The 13808-nt window shown below is 45.4% G+C and overlaps 1 protein-coding gene and 1 long non-coding RNA gene across 4 annotated transcripts in view; both read right to left on the bottom strand.

The window, feature by feature from the left end:
• The window catches only part of LOC101479073 (rho GTPase-activating protein 27), a 42903-nt gene extending 38961 nt beyond the window's left edge, over window positions 1-3942 (bottom strand). For both annotated transcript variants that reach the window (XM_014410335.3, XM_014410336.3), the window contains exon 1: window positions 3852-3942. The gene's annotated coding sequence lies outside the window, so the exon portion shown is untranslated. The remainder of the gene's footprint in view (window positions 1-3851) is intronic.
• Window positions 3943-4754: 812 nt separating this feature from the next.
• LOC143418426 (uncharacterized) lies at window positions 4755-13586 on the bottom strand. Of its 2 annotated transcripts, none has more exons than XR_013098444.1 (4): window positions 6879-13586; window positions 6445-6567; window positions 5744-6009; window positions 4755-5476 (listed from the first exon to the last, which is right to left on the bottom strand). It is a non-coding gene; the product is annotated as an uncharacterized LOC143418426 (long non-coding RNA). The 2 variants fall into 2 exon arrangements; XR_013098445.1 differs by having other exon boundaries at window positions 7273-13586.
• Window positions 13587-13808: the final 222 nt, after the last annotated feature.

Below are 13808 nucleotides of genomic sequence, written 5' to 3'. Positions count from 1 at the left end.
GGCGGTATAGTGTGAGACCTGCATCGTGACCTACCAACTTCTAACCCCTGCGAGTCAATCGTGCAGTTTGAGCAGGAGCTGAATAACGCGACTGAAAAAATCGCACAGTGTTTGCCCAGCTTTAGGTGTACTGTCGTCCGAGACTTGCACCGCAGTGTCGGCGTTTGTTTCCCTGTTGGCCATGCTTCTTGTTGTGGTCATCTGTTGTCTTCCGGTATTTTCTCCGTAAGCGACCTTTCCTCGACCAATGAGATGAGCGGTAATCTGAATTGTCATACTCGAATTGTCATAAGTGTGCTGTCAGCTCATTGGTCACAAAGCAGGAGAGGGGCTGGGAATTATGTTTTCAAACAAAGCGTTAATTCCATTAAAAGTTATAGACTACTTTTGATTCTCACTGGATTACGGGACAAAGTGCGTCCCTTATTAGCTCAATACGGGACGTGTACTTTTGTTTCTAAATACAGGACGATTCCGTTTTTCAAGGGACGGTTGGCAACCCTATACCCCACTCGTTACCCTGCTGCTACCCCACTCTTTACCCTGCTGCTACCCCACTCTTTACCCTCCTGCTACCCCACTCTTTACCCTGCTGCTACCCCACTCTTTACCCTCCTGCTACCCCACTCTTTAGCCTGCTGCTACCCCACTCTTTACCCTCCTGCTACCGACTCTTTACCCTCCTGCTACCCCACTCTTTACCCTGCTGCTACCCCACTCTTTACCCTGCTGCTACCCAACTCTTTACCCTCCTGCTACCCCACTCTTTAGCCTGCTGCTACCCCACTCTTTACCCTCCTGCTACCGACTCTTTACCCTCCTGCTACCCCACTCTTTACCCTGCTGCTACCCAACTCTTTACCCTGCTGCTACCCCACTCTTTAGCCTGCTGCTATCCCACTCTTTACCCTCCTGCTACCCCACTCTTTACCCTCCTGCTACCCCACTCTTTACCCTGCTGCTACCCCACTCTTTACCCTCCTGCTACCCCACTCTTTACCCTCCTGCTACCCCACTGTTTACCCTCCTGCTACCCCACTCTTTACCCTGCTGCTACCCCACTCTTTACCCTCCTGCTACCCCACTCTTTACCCTGCTGCTACCCCACTCTTTACCCTCCTGCTACCCACTCTTTACCCTCCTGCTACCCCACTCTTTACCCTGCTGCTACCCCACTCTTTACCCTCCTGCTACCCCACTCTTTAGCCTGCTGCTACCCCACTCTTTAGGCTGCTGCTACCCCACTCTTTACCCTGCTGCTACCCCACTCTTTACCCTCCTGCTACCCCACTCTTTACCCTGCTGCTACCCCACTCTTTACCCTCCTGCTACCCACTCTTTACCCTCCTGCTACCCCACTCTTTACCCTGCTGCTACCCCACTCTTTACCCTCCTGCTACCCCACTCTTTAGCCTGCTGCTACCCCACTCTTTAGGCTGCTGCTACCCCACTCTTTACCCTGCTGCTACCCCACTCTTTACCCTCCTGCTAACCCACTCTTTGTACAGCAGTGGAGTATGTGACTGATGTCGTGCTGTTTTCAGTGGACCGTGTTGATTTCTAGAAGAAAATCATGATTACTGATTATTATTCCTCGTGAATCGTTAGTCCGTCCTTCTGGTTTTCAGTGATCTGAGGTTTTTTGCTGTACAAAAACCATGAAGGAATTCACTCATTTATAAACAGGACCTTAAGAATCTTACTGTAATTTTGTTCATTTATTTATGACTTCAGTCATTTTTAATAATTATTATTGTTGTTTTTTCTCCTGCTGTTTGTTTGTTGCCGTTGCAAAGACAAATAAAGTTTTATTTTTGAAATCCATTGTTTTCTATTTAAACACCTGGGACAGGTGAGTTTCAGAGACGCTGGTATGTTGGAATGCTGCTGCCCCTCCCCCTCCTCATGCACTGTGATTGTGTCTCTGCGGCACCAGCAGGCTGGTATGTGACACACACACACACACACACACACACACACACACACACACACACACACACACACTGCTCTGTGTGACCACAGGAGCGAAGCATGTGAAAAAATAAACTGGAGGGTTTGTGGCGGGACACACCCTGTCCACCAATCAGAAAAGATAAAACATTTAAAGGAGAATCTGTGAGGGCCTCGTCAGCCATCCGTCAAGTGACATCATACACCCAGCAGCCAATCCCAGCTCGCTTAATCTAAAAACCGTTCAACCTTTACCCCATGTGAGAGCGGGTGTGGTCACAGCACACAGAAATAAACGAGTCCAGGTCATAAATCTGTCTGCTGGCTCCGCCCACACGAGGCTGGAACCAAACCGACGCTGACAGGAATGCACAGAGTCACACACATAAGCATCGCACACTCTCAGCACAAACACACGGCTCTGACTGGCTGGCACCTGCCGCGCTCTCCTCGCACGCTGTTTCAAACCTTTCAAACTTCCTCTGTAACCTGATGCTCAGTGAGCCCGGTGAAAACAAATAGTCCCCACACACTAAAACACTGTGAGTGAGGGTTCAGGTTGAGCCCGGTTTATGCAGTTTGTGGAGAATACAGCACACAGCCCTGTGTCCAAACACAAACTAAACACATTTATCACTTATTATAACATTATTATAAACACATACTACAGTGGTAGGTTTATCTTATTATTGAGCTCTTATCTGTTCATGCAGATGTTCAGCTTCTGTTGTTTTCTGAAACATCTTAATGTAATAAACTGTATAAAAGCGAAATGCGTTCGCACCTTGTTAGCATACAGAATTATAACGTGCAGAGTTTTTACCTGATGAGGAACTCCAGCCTGCGGCGTGGAGTCATGTGACCCGCCTCTAAAAACTTCAGTGGAAGCAAATTCTTTTTTCTCTTATTCAAGTTCTTCTCGACGTCGCACAAAACACACGATGAACATGTGTGATTTAAATATTTTAGCATTATTAAACATACAGAACACTGTTACATGTGGTTCTGTATGTTTCGTGTAAGATGTGTCCCTGTGTAATAACACAAAACGTGTCTAATAAGATTCAGATATAAAACATGTGCTGTGTTTCTGTCTGTGTGTGAGGAATGCAAGAGCACGTATCCAAACCCGGGTGAACCTTCTGCATGTTTACAGCCTGTCGAGGACTTTGACCACAACTTTGTAAAATGTGTTTAGCAGGTTGTTTTCAGAATAAAAGGCCTGGCTCCATTTCAGTGATGAAGGCCCTTCTTTCCTGTACCGAGCTCTTCCTTTGACTCTTTCTGTCTTTAGCTCTTCACTTGTGATTTGTGGCGATAAAACAGTCAAAAGGGAATATTTCTGAGGCCTGTGAATGTTTACCTCCAGGTTTGAGGTGTGCGTCGAACGACAACTTTTGGACCGTCCCATTTCTAAGTGTAACCACCACCAACAACAGAGTTTGCAGTTACAGTAAAACCTGTTCTTATGCCCGGCGGGTTTTCAGACACACTCTCACTACAGTTCTGTCATTTCTACAGATTTTTAATGAAGAGCGAAAAAAAAAACCCTCAGTCTGAAATCAGGACACTGTGTCACACCCGGTCACACATACCAGCAACTGACACACACACACACACCCACACACACCCACACACACACACACACACACACACACACACACACACATGCACTGAATCTAAAAACAGACTCATATTCCCCATAATGCAGGTGTGGGACCAGGACCCCGTGACATAGGGTTTACAAGTCCACTGGAAACGCTTTTATCTAGACAGACACAACAATACACAAAAATGTAACAAAGCAAATGTCTTCAACTACAACTGGGTACACACACACTCACTCACACGCACACACAGACACACACACACAGATAAATTGAGGGTTTGTTGTGTTTTACCTGCAGTAAAAGTCAGATCCAACCATCCTACTTCACTTTTTTCTCTTCTGATCTTGGAGGGGCGAGCCCCGATCACTCAAACAGGTTTCTCTCTCTCTCTCTCTTTAGCTCCGCCCTCTCTGACCTGCCAGTCCTGGCTTGTCTTCTTTCCCCTCCTTTCCTGAGATTACATCCTGTCTGCCAAAGAAGCCACAGTCAGACCCTCAGTCCTCTCTGGGCAGACCAACAGCGCCCTCTGGTGGCCCTCGCCGGTGGCCCTCGCCGGTGGTTCATTATTACCCGTGCAGTGGGTACATATGTAATTATGTGATTTAAAAAAAAATGGGCACAAACAAACTGCACGCTCTTAAACTTAATCGAAAGTTCAAAATGTAAAATAACATGGACTTTCAGTGCTTTTACTCCATTTAAAACATGACGTCATGTTTCATTTCCAGTGTTACCAAATTAACCTGGAGTAAAGAAATATTTCTGCCTGCTTACAGAGGCTGCTGCAGCCTCCAGGTGTTACTGAGCTCACTGAGCTTAAACGCCGGACTGTGAGCTCAGGTAGGTGACGACCGTCTGCAGGCTTCTCTGAAGCTTGATCAGGAGATCACGTTAACACCCAGAAGCAGGACATGGGTGAACCGTCAGGGTTTTGTTTTTAGTGGCGTGCCAAACAGACTGTTGTGTGCCCTGCCCCTGATGTTAGCCAGGTAGCTGGTGACCTGGTGGAGGTTCTGAGATTAATTAGTAAACGATTCATTCGGGAATGATTTGGTTTGATGGGCACACCTACGCCCGCTGGTAAATCACTGTGTACAACTCATGCTTCAGATGGAGGCTGTGCTGGACCTGTAAGTGTAACCGGTGTGTTCCTGCATTGTCTCCGACAGAAGGGTAGAAGGAAACACTTCCAAGTAAACAACTTTCCAGCTCCTCTCCCACAGGGGAACTGTAGAAAAGGGGCTGCATTTATTTTTACATTAAACATGAAGTACAAACTTACATGGAAAAAAAACACCTGACATACCTGACAATGAAAGAAAGACCTCCAAGTAACATATAAACAGTGTGGACGAGCGTGAACCAGACTCACTACACTTTCATGCTAGCATTAACAATGCCTCTACACACGAGACACACACGTACTACACACAGCATTTAGTAAAGACAGTCGTAATGACGACAATAACGAACTAAAACACACAATGACAAACATCAAGGTGGATAAAGATATAATTTGGAATAATTCCCCCACAGGAAATTATAGGAAAGGAGAGAGGCCAAAGGGGTAGCCCAAATTTACAGGGTTGCACCAAAGAAGAAGAAAAGGATGCAGAGGCGCTCTAACTGATAATAAAGATGACTACAAACTTGGAGGTCCTAAAGGTCGGGTATACCAGGGACAAATGTGGGTTTTAGAACATATTTTGTGTAATTATAACTATATGTAATTAATGACCCAGTTGCATAAGGGTGGAGCTGATGGTGGAGCTGTAATACAGAGTTTGGGTCTCAGAGGCGGAGATCATGTAAAACAAGTTTATTGATTATTTATCAATAAACAAACATGGATTTGTATTTCGTGCTGATGAACGTGATGCTTCTGGAGCTTCAGGCGAAGACCCGTCATCTCAGATCTGAAACAGAGAAACAGTCGAATAATCACAGAGTCACATGATCACTCTGTCATGCTGGTTCTGGCGTGTTTCACAAGTTCACACACCACTCCTCACCATCGTCATGAAAAAGTAAAAGTTTTACCAAATAAAGGTAATTTTTTAAATGTTCTCTTAAAAAAATAACGAAATCATTCTTCTTGCTTCAGCTCGTGCTCTGCTGCTGTCTCAGTGCGAATAAAGTGAGGACATTTCTACAGCTTCATTTGGAAAGAGCAGGTTCATCACCTCCCATGTTGATATCGGCCAGACGCTCAGTCAGATGCTCAGCGAGATCGTTCCTGGCGATGGCCCCAAAAATCTCAGTGGTAATGACCACGGCCTGATGGGGGCGATGCTGCATCATCAGATCCACAGTTTCATGTCGGTCTGCCCTCTCCTGCTGGTATGCAGGTATATCCCGCATCCTGAGTCCCAGTTGCCACTTGAAACTCTTAAACTGCTCCTCAGTCAGTCTATTCAGCTCTTCCAGGAGCAGTATCTTGACCTGTGCCCTGTTAAAAATCACACAACTTTAGATTCCTGCAGAAGAAAACTGGAAAAGCATTAAAATAATTCTGCTTTCCTCTAAGACAGACACTTCCTCACAGCCAATCACAGAGCAGCGATCAGGAACGCCCGGCAAGAAGTGAAACAGGAATGGCCTGCAGCGCTCTACAAAGGTGGATGGTCGTCTTATAGAGATAAGGGTGATTTCAGAAAGCATGAATGTAAACTGAGTTGCACGCACACAACAACATAACCACGAACACCCTCCCCCGCCCAATTTTCCAACGACTTCTTCCTCCTAAAAACGCCGAAGAGTGCGAATAGTTTAAGGGTTCATACAGGAAGTTTCACTGGCACATGTTTATCCTAATCACATCCATAAGGAGGTCGACAGTCAAGCAGAAGTCTCATTAAAAGTTCTTTAAACTTTAAACACTCACTGATTTTCTTCCATCGTGCTGTGTCCGCTCGCTCTGAAGAAGACTTCCTTCTTCCTCCTAGCTCTGTGACGTCAACACGCAAGGACTCCTGGGAATTTGCCACGTATGCCTAGAGCCGTAGAGCTGTACAGTATATTAATAAATACGGGAAGCCAGACAGAAAAGAGAAACTTTGCCATATAAGCAATGTTTGTATTGAAACTGTGACGTGTAAAGTACCAAAATAAAACCTATATGAGTTTATAATTCTAATGTTAGAGATCCTGCAACTGGCATTTGGGCTGTGCAGAGGTCTCTGTCTTCTGGAAGATGATTGAATAAAAAGAAATATAAATGTTTTAACACTATGAGTCGGTTTTCTCTGTTCTATCATGGGGACAAAAGAATCGGGGTTAATAAAATGAAACCAGAACACAACAACTGCAGAGGTTTACCTGAACACAGGTGTACTCTCAGTCTGTGTCACGGTTCTGGATCTTTGACCCAGGGTTTTGTGTTTATGGACTTTTCCATCTCATTTCCTGGTTTTGTTTTCTTGTGCTTATGTTGTTTGGTGGTTATTTGAGGTTGTTGAGTTTCCTTTCTGTGTTGTTTCCATGTTTATTCACCTCTTACGTTCTTAGTCTAGGCGTGTAGTGAATCTCCAGTTTTTTCTTGGCGTAGTATTATTCTTGTGCATTAGTGTTAAAGATACAGGAGCATGATCGCTGACAGCTATAGGGTGAATCTCAGTGTCTGAAATCTCGCTCAGCAGTGAGCTGCTGACCAGAAAATAATCCAGACGAGAGTAGGAGTGATGGACATGTGAGAAAAAAGTATATTCCTTACTGGTGGGGTGAAGGGAGCGCCATGCATCGCAAAGACCAAAGTCGCTCATATACTGTTTGATTATATTTGTGGACTGCCAATTACGCTGAGTTCCAGCTGTATTGAGCCTATCCATGTCTTCATTTAGTCCCAGGTTGAGGTCGCCTCCAAGAACAAGTGTGCCATCTAAGTGTTCAGAGCGTGCACTGAAAAAAGAGCGAAAGAATGAGGGATCATCAACATTTGGACCATATACACTTGCAATACATAGCTTTTTATCACGTATAGATAGTTTAATGATTAAGAATCTGCCCTCTGGATCTATAACTGTATCGAGTACTGTGAAATTAATATTTTTATGTATTAAAATTGCTGCTCCCCTTTGTCTAGAATTATAACAAGCTGAGAACACATTAGGAAACTCAGGTGTTTTAAGTTCATTCGAACCTCTAAGAGGTCTGTGGGTCTCTTGTAAAAGGACAACATCTGCCTGTAGTTTTTTGAGTTGGTTAAATATTTTTAACCTCTTTTCTCTGGAGCCAGCTCCATTTATATTCCATGTAATGAACCTCAGTGTACCCATAGATGTTTGTGTATAACTAGGGGTGTACGCTGTGTGCGTCGCTTAGCCAGGTGGAGAGAATACATCACCTGTTCATAAATAAAGAGAAGGAGAGAGAGAGAAAAAAAATGTGTGGCGAGATGCTCCCTGAGTTTGACTATGTGTGTGCATATTTACTAATATGAGTAGGCTTGGCTTAAGTGTGTGTATCCTATACGACTGTGTGCGCTGTCTGACTGACGCAAATGTGCTGCCGTTGAACGCATGACTGTGCATGATCGTGCTGTGCGTATGTGTAGAAATAAAGGATGCTGTTTGTGGATGAGTGTGGAAGCAGGTGATCGAGGCAGTGAAAGGAATAAATAAAGAAACCAAGGACAAGGGTGAGCAGCATAAAAACAAGAGGGGGGAAAAGAGAGAAGAAAAAAAAACCCGGAAACATTCCAATTAAATCACTGACGGAGAGTGACGGTGTTAATTCTGCTATCATATCACACTTAAGATGCGATTTGATACTGGTAAGTTAAAACAGATGTTAATGTTAAGTTAATGCAAGTTAGTGTGAGTGGATAGGGAAAGGGTGTAGCGGATTCTTATCTGGTGTGAAGCTAATACAGCCACGGAGTGATGTCGGGGTCGCGGTGAAGCTGTCCATCCACGTACAGCCGGTCCACAGCGATGACAGCGCGGGAGCCCTTCTGGATGAAGCCGCGTCGGATTGGGAAGAGGACCCTGCGTCGTTCCAAGATCTCTTTGGGGAACTGGTCGTTCACGCTGAAGTCAGTTCCTTTTAATTCCCTGCCGCGGCTTTTCACCTGTTCCTTTTGTTAGAAGTGGCTGAATTTGGCCACAATAGGACGTGGTCTCCCGGCCGGCGACCTCACGGCCCCCATGCGATGCACTCTGTCGAAGGCGATGTTCTTTACGGTGGATTTTAATGAAGCTTTTCACAGTTGCCTCCGCGTCCTCTCCGGCAGATTCTGGAATACCAGAAAACACAAGGTTGTCTCGCATGCTACAGGCTTGTAGATCGATAACGGACTCTTTTATTTTTTTATTTTCTATGTTTAGCTGGGTCACGTTATCGGTGAGAGATCTGACCGACTCCCGTAGCGTGGCATTTTCAGCGGCAAGCGTTTCCACCTGCTGCTGGCTGAACTCCAGGGGTTCTCGCAGAGATTTAAATTTCCGGTGTAAAATCTCCACCAGGGACAGCCTCGCATCGAAACTGGACAATCGCTTGTCGATTGACTCCAGCAGTTCTGCGATGTCTTTGCCGGCAGGCGATGTTGTGCCGGGGGAGTCTGCCGGGCGACATCTCTTCGATGACGGTGTCTCAATTTTGGCCGGGGAAGATGCACTCTGAGCTTTCTTCATGACTAAATCTTGGAAACAGCGGTCGATGTAATCTTGGAGAGCGTCTAAACTCTCCCCGTTGTCCTCCAGGTTGTTAGAGATGATAGGACAGATGTTGTTAGTTATATAATAATAATAAACTTTATTTATAATGCACACTTAAAAACCAAGGGTGCTTAACAAGTAAGACAGAGAATAGGAAGAGGATAATAGAAATAGGACCAAAGCAAGTACTAAGTATGCAAGCAGGTAGCTGTCACTGATACATAGGAAAGCAACAGGTACAGAGCAAACAAGAATTTAAATGAGCATAAAAGTGCATGATATAAAATCATAAAAGAAATATTAACTAGAGGGAAAGGCAAGATTGAATAAGTGGGTTTTTAGTCGTGATTTGAACAGTGCAATGGCATCAGATGCGAGGAGGTCGAGAGGAAGGGTCATCCACAGTACCGGGGCAGCCGGAGCAAACGCACGGTCACCCCGGGACTTCAGCCGAGATCTGGGTTGGGTCAGAAGTAGTTGAGTGGCAGTTTACTTTATGGGCAGCCAATGCAAGCTAGCTAGAACAGGAATAATAGGGCAAAATTTCCTGGTACCAGTCAAGAGGTGGGCTGCTGCATTTTGGACTGTTTGCAGTGTAAGAAGAAGAGAAGAGGGAAGACCATAGTACAAAGAGTTACAATAATCCAACCTGGAGGTCACAAAAGCGTGAATAAGCCTCTCCAGGTCCTCATGCGGAACATAATGCCTAGCCTTAGAGATAAGGCGCAGTTGGTGGAAGCTAGATCTCACTACAGCAGACACTTGCTTATCGAGTTTGAGCGAGCTATCCAGCAGTGCACCCAAGTTACTGACATAGTCACAGGAAAAACTAGCAAAGGAACCCAGGGCAGCACAGAGTTAGGCACGAGGGATTTTACTGTTGAACACCACAGTCTCAGTCTTCTTATCGTTTAAAACGAGGGAATTACTCAGGAACCATTCTTTGACCTCCTGCATGCATTCTTGAAAGTAGTGCAGGGACACAGCAAGGTCGTCAGTAAGTTCAAAATAGATCTGTATGTCATCAGCATAACAGTGGAAGGCGATATTGTATTTTTCAAAGATTGCACCTAGAGGGAGCAAATACAATGAGAAGAGAATAGGGCCTAAAACTGATCCTTGAGGCACACCACAACAGACCGGAGCAGAGGAAGAGGAGAAGGTGTCCAAGTTAACTGATAAGGATCTATCAGCGAGATATGATTTAAACCAGTCGAGGGCAGTGCCTCTAATACCCACAGTGTGCTCAAGTCTTAGTAATAAAATGTTATGGTCCACCATATCAAATGATATGACAATTGATTAGTATATTTGGTAATACTGAGGCTTAAAGGAACTTTGTTCCATTCTAAACTACCATTCGCTTTAATTTTCCGCCAAAATCTCAGGCGTCTGACGTCAGTTACAACATGAGTCGCTTACCTTGTCCGTCACTTCCATCACTTAGCTCGGTGTTAACCATCACACTTCCAGCGCGTATCACCCGAAGAGTCAGGGTGCCTTAGGGTTCCACCAAACTCTGAAAAACATGCTTTGCAAATTCTGCACTGAGTCAAGCCATGAGTGGGATGAGGGGTTGTCACTACTGACTACCGTCAGGGAGACATGCCAGGAGTCTTTGGGGTTCAGTCCTACGCTACGTCTTTTGAAAGAGAACTTTCTCTCAGATAGGCATCGTCCAAGAGAAAGCATTCTGGACTATGTTAGTTCGTTAAGAGAGAGGCTACATAATGCCTGCAATTTTGCTCGTGATGCTTTAGCAAAGGCTCAGGTCAGAATGAAAGCAAATTTTGATAAAAAGTCTGTAGCACGGATGTTCCAGTCAGGTGATCGCGTGTTGGTTTTCTTGCCTGTCGTTGGTTCTCCCCTGCAGGCAAAGTTTTAGTTTTAGCAGGCAACATGCTGAAGGAGTATGTTGGTCGTGAACGCTGTACTTTGTCACCTGCTGTGTCACCTATTGTGTCGGTGCCCATCGCTCAACCCTTATATAGTCCCTGCAATGATGGGTTGGGTGATAGGCACCGCTCTGTTTCCAGTGCGCATCTGAGGAACTCAGAAATCTTGGGTGACTTGGATGTCTATTTAGCACATCAGTCTGATCCTGCCAAATCTGATGCCTGTGAGCTCATTAACAATTACCCAAATCTTTTCGGTGATATACCCACTCAAACGCACGTGCTAAGTCACGATATTGATGTGGGTGATCACAAACCAATAAAGCAATATGCCTACAGAGTAAATCCCACTAAGCGTGCCATAATGCAGCAAGAAGTCCAGTATGTTCTTGACCATGGTTTTGCCCGTTCCAGTAATAGTTCTTGGAACTCACCATCACTGCTCGTTCCAAAACCCGATCAAACCTCCCGTTTCTGTAACGACTACCGAAAGGTAAACGCTGCTACAAAACCAGACTCTTTCCCACTCCCACGCATGGATGACTTGTTCGGCCGTGTGGGCTTGGCAAACTTTGTGACCAAACTTGACCTCCTAAAAGGATACTGGCAAGTCCCATTAACCAATCAGTGCCTTTGTGACACCCGACCACTTTTTGCAATACACATCATGCCGTTCGGGTTAAGAAATGCTCCCGCCACATTCCAACGACTGATGAACACTGTGTTACATGGAGTCATAAACTGCGAAGTGTATCTGGGTGATATAGTGGCCTATTCATCCACCTGCACTGAACACCTCAAAACCCTCAGTGAAATATTTGACGGCTTGCATGATGCTTCACTGACACTAAACTTGGCTAAATGTGAGTTCGGAAAGGCTGTTGTAAGCTACCTAGGGAAACAAGTAGGACAGGGTCAAGTCCTCCCTGTTGCCGTGAAAGTGCAGGCAATATTAAACTTCCCAGCTCCGCAGACGCGTCGGGAGCTGCGTCGTTTTCTAGGCATGGCAGGTTATTATCGTGTGTTCTGCAAAAACTTCTCCGAGGTAGTAGCCCCATTAACCAGTCTTGCCAGTCCAAAATCACCATTTGTGTGGTCAGAGACATGTCAGTTTGCTTTCGAAGCTGCCAAAGCTCTGCTTTGCAGTCCTCCTGTGCTGGCCGCCCCTGATTTCACACGTCCGTTCAAGCTTGAGGTGGATGTCAGTGCTTTGGGGGCTGGTGCAGTGCTTTTGCAGGAGGATGAACATGGCATTGACCATCCAGTCTGTTTCTTTTCCAAAAAATTCCTAAAACACCAATTACATTACAGCACGATTGAAAAGGAAGCCTTAGCCTTATTGCTAGCCTTGCAACACTTTGAAGTGTACCTTGGGTCCAGTCCCCTTCCAATCGTCGTGTTTTCTGACCACAACCCTCTCCAGTTCCTAACTCGGATGCAGAACAGCAACCAGCGCCTTATGCGCTGGTCCTTACTCCTCCAGGACTTCAACATTGAAATCCGGTACAAAAAGGGCTTAGAGAATGTCATGGCTGATGCCCTCTCTAGGTCATGAATCAAACATTTCATTTGGGGTTAAATGTTTGATTTTTGGGTGGGAGGAAATGTTATGATCCAATGTTATCAGTGTTTGTTTTGTGTGTGACTCCTCCCACCAGACAATGGCTGTGGGTGTTTTCCCCTTTTCTTTCTTAGCAGATGGACACTTGGGCGTGCCTGTTGAGTAGTTGGCTGGAGTCTCTTCCTGTCCTCGGATTGGATAATTGGTTTATCACCTCCAGTATTTAACCACCAGATGACAGCCACCTGGCCCCCCTCTCTCCTAGCCTCCACCATCCAACAAAGAGCCTGTGGTTTTGATTCGTTGTTTCGTAGAGTGTCTTTGCCCATTGTTTTGCAAGTATGACCTTGTGTGTGTGTGTCTGGTGTTAGTACCTTAATCTTGTAAATAGCTGTCAGTGTTTCCTCTGCTCTTCGTCAGACTGTTAATCTACCCTTGTGGTTCTCCATGTTCCGTGTTCTCTGTTCCTTGCGTTTGTCAGCTTAGGTTTCCTGTTTTAGTTCTCTGTTCTGTTTTGGTTTTTAGTTCTGTGTTTTCTGCCAATCAGCATTAATAAATCAATAGCTCAGCTTCAGTTAACTCCTTCCTGCCTATAATCATCTGCATTTGGGTCCTCGCTTCGCATGATCTCGGTCTCATGGATCTTATTTGAAGTTTGGTGGTTCGATCCCCGGCTCCTTGTAATGAGAGACAGAGGGAAGACTGCCAAGTCATAGGACACAGAAGACCAAGGTTAAAGTTCAAAATGCAAATATTCAATCCAACTGGACATCAGCCAGAGAAGCAAATAATTCCGGTAAGGGGTAAAATCCAACTTCCCAAAAGTGACAGACGAGGAGATAAAACAGACTGAAGTACAGCGTGACCACTGATAGACAAATAAATGATTGAATCAGAACCAACACACTGCTCGGCCTACAGATCAATGACATCAACATCAACGTCCATGAACTACAGGACTCCTGGCCTGACCAGGTAGCTCTTCTGTGTTGTGCCGTCCTCTTAGCCAGAGGTTGTTTGGTTTCCCCGATGTATAAATCCTGCCAATCCTCCTGCACTTAACAGCGTACACTATGTTACTCTGTTTGTGTCGGGGGACCCGATCCTTGGGGTGGACCTATTTTTGGCACAGCGGGTT

This window comes from Maylandia zebra, linkage group LG4, assembly GCF_041146795.1.
Source record: "Maylandia zebra isolate NMK-2024a linkage group LG4, Mzebra_GT3a, whole genome shotgun sequence".
In the NCBI taxonomy this organism is placed as follows: domain Eukaryota; kingdom Metazoa; phylum Chordata; class Actinopteri; order Cichliformes; family Cichlidae; genus Maylandia; species Maylandia zebra.
This window is presented reverse-complemented; position numbering and strand designations above follow the sequence as displayed.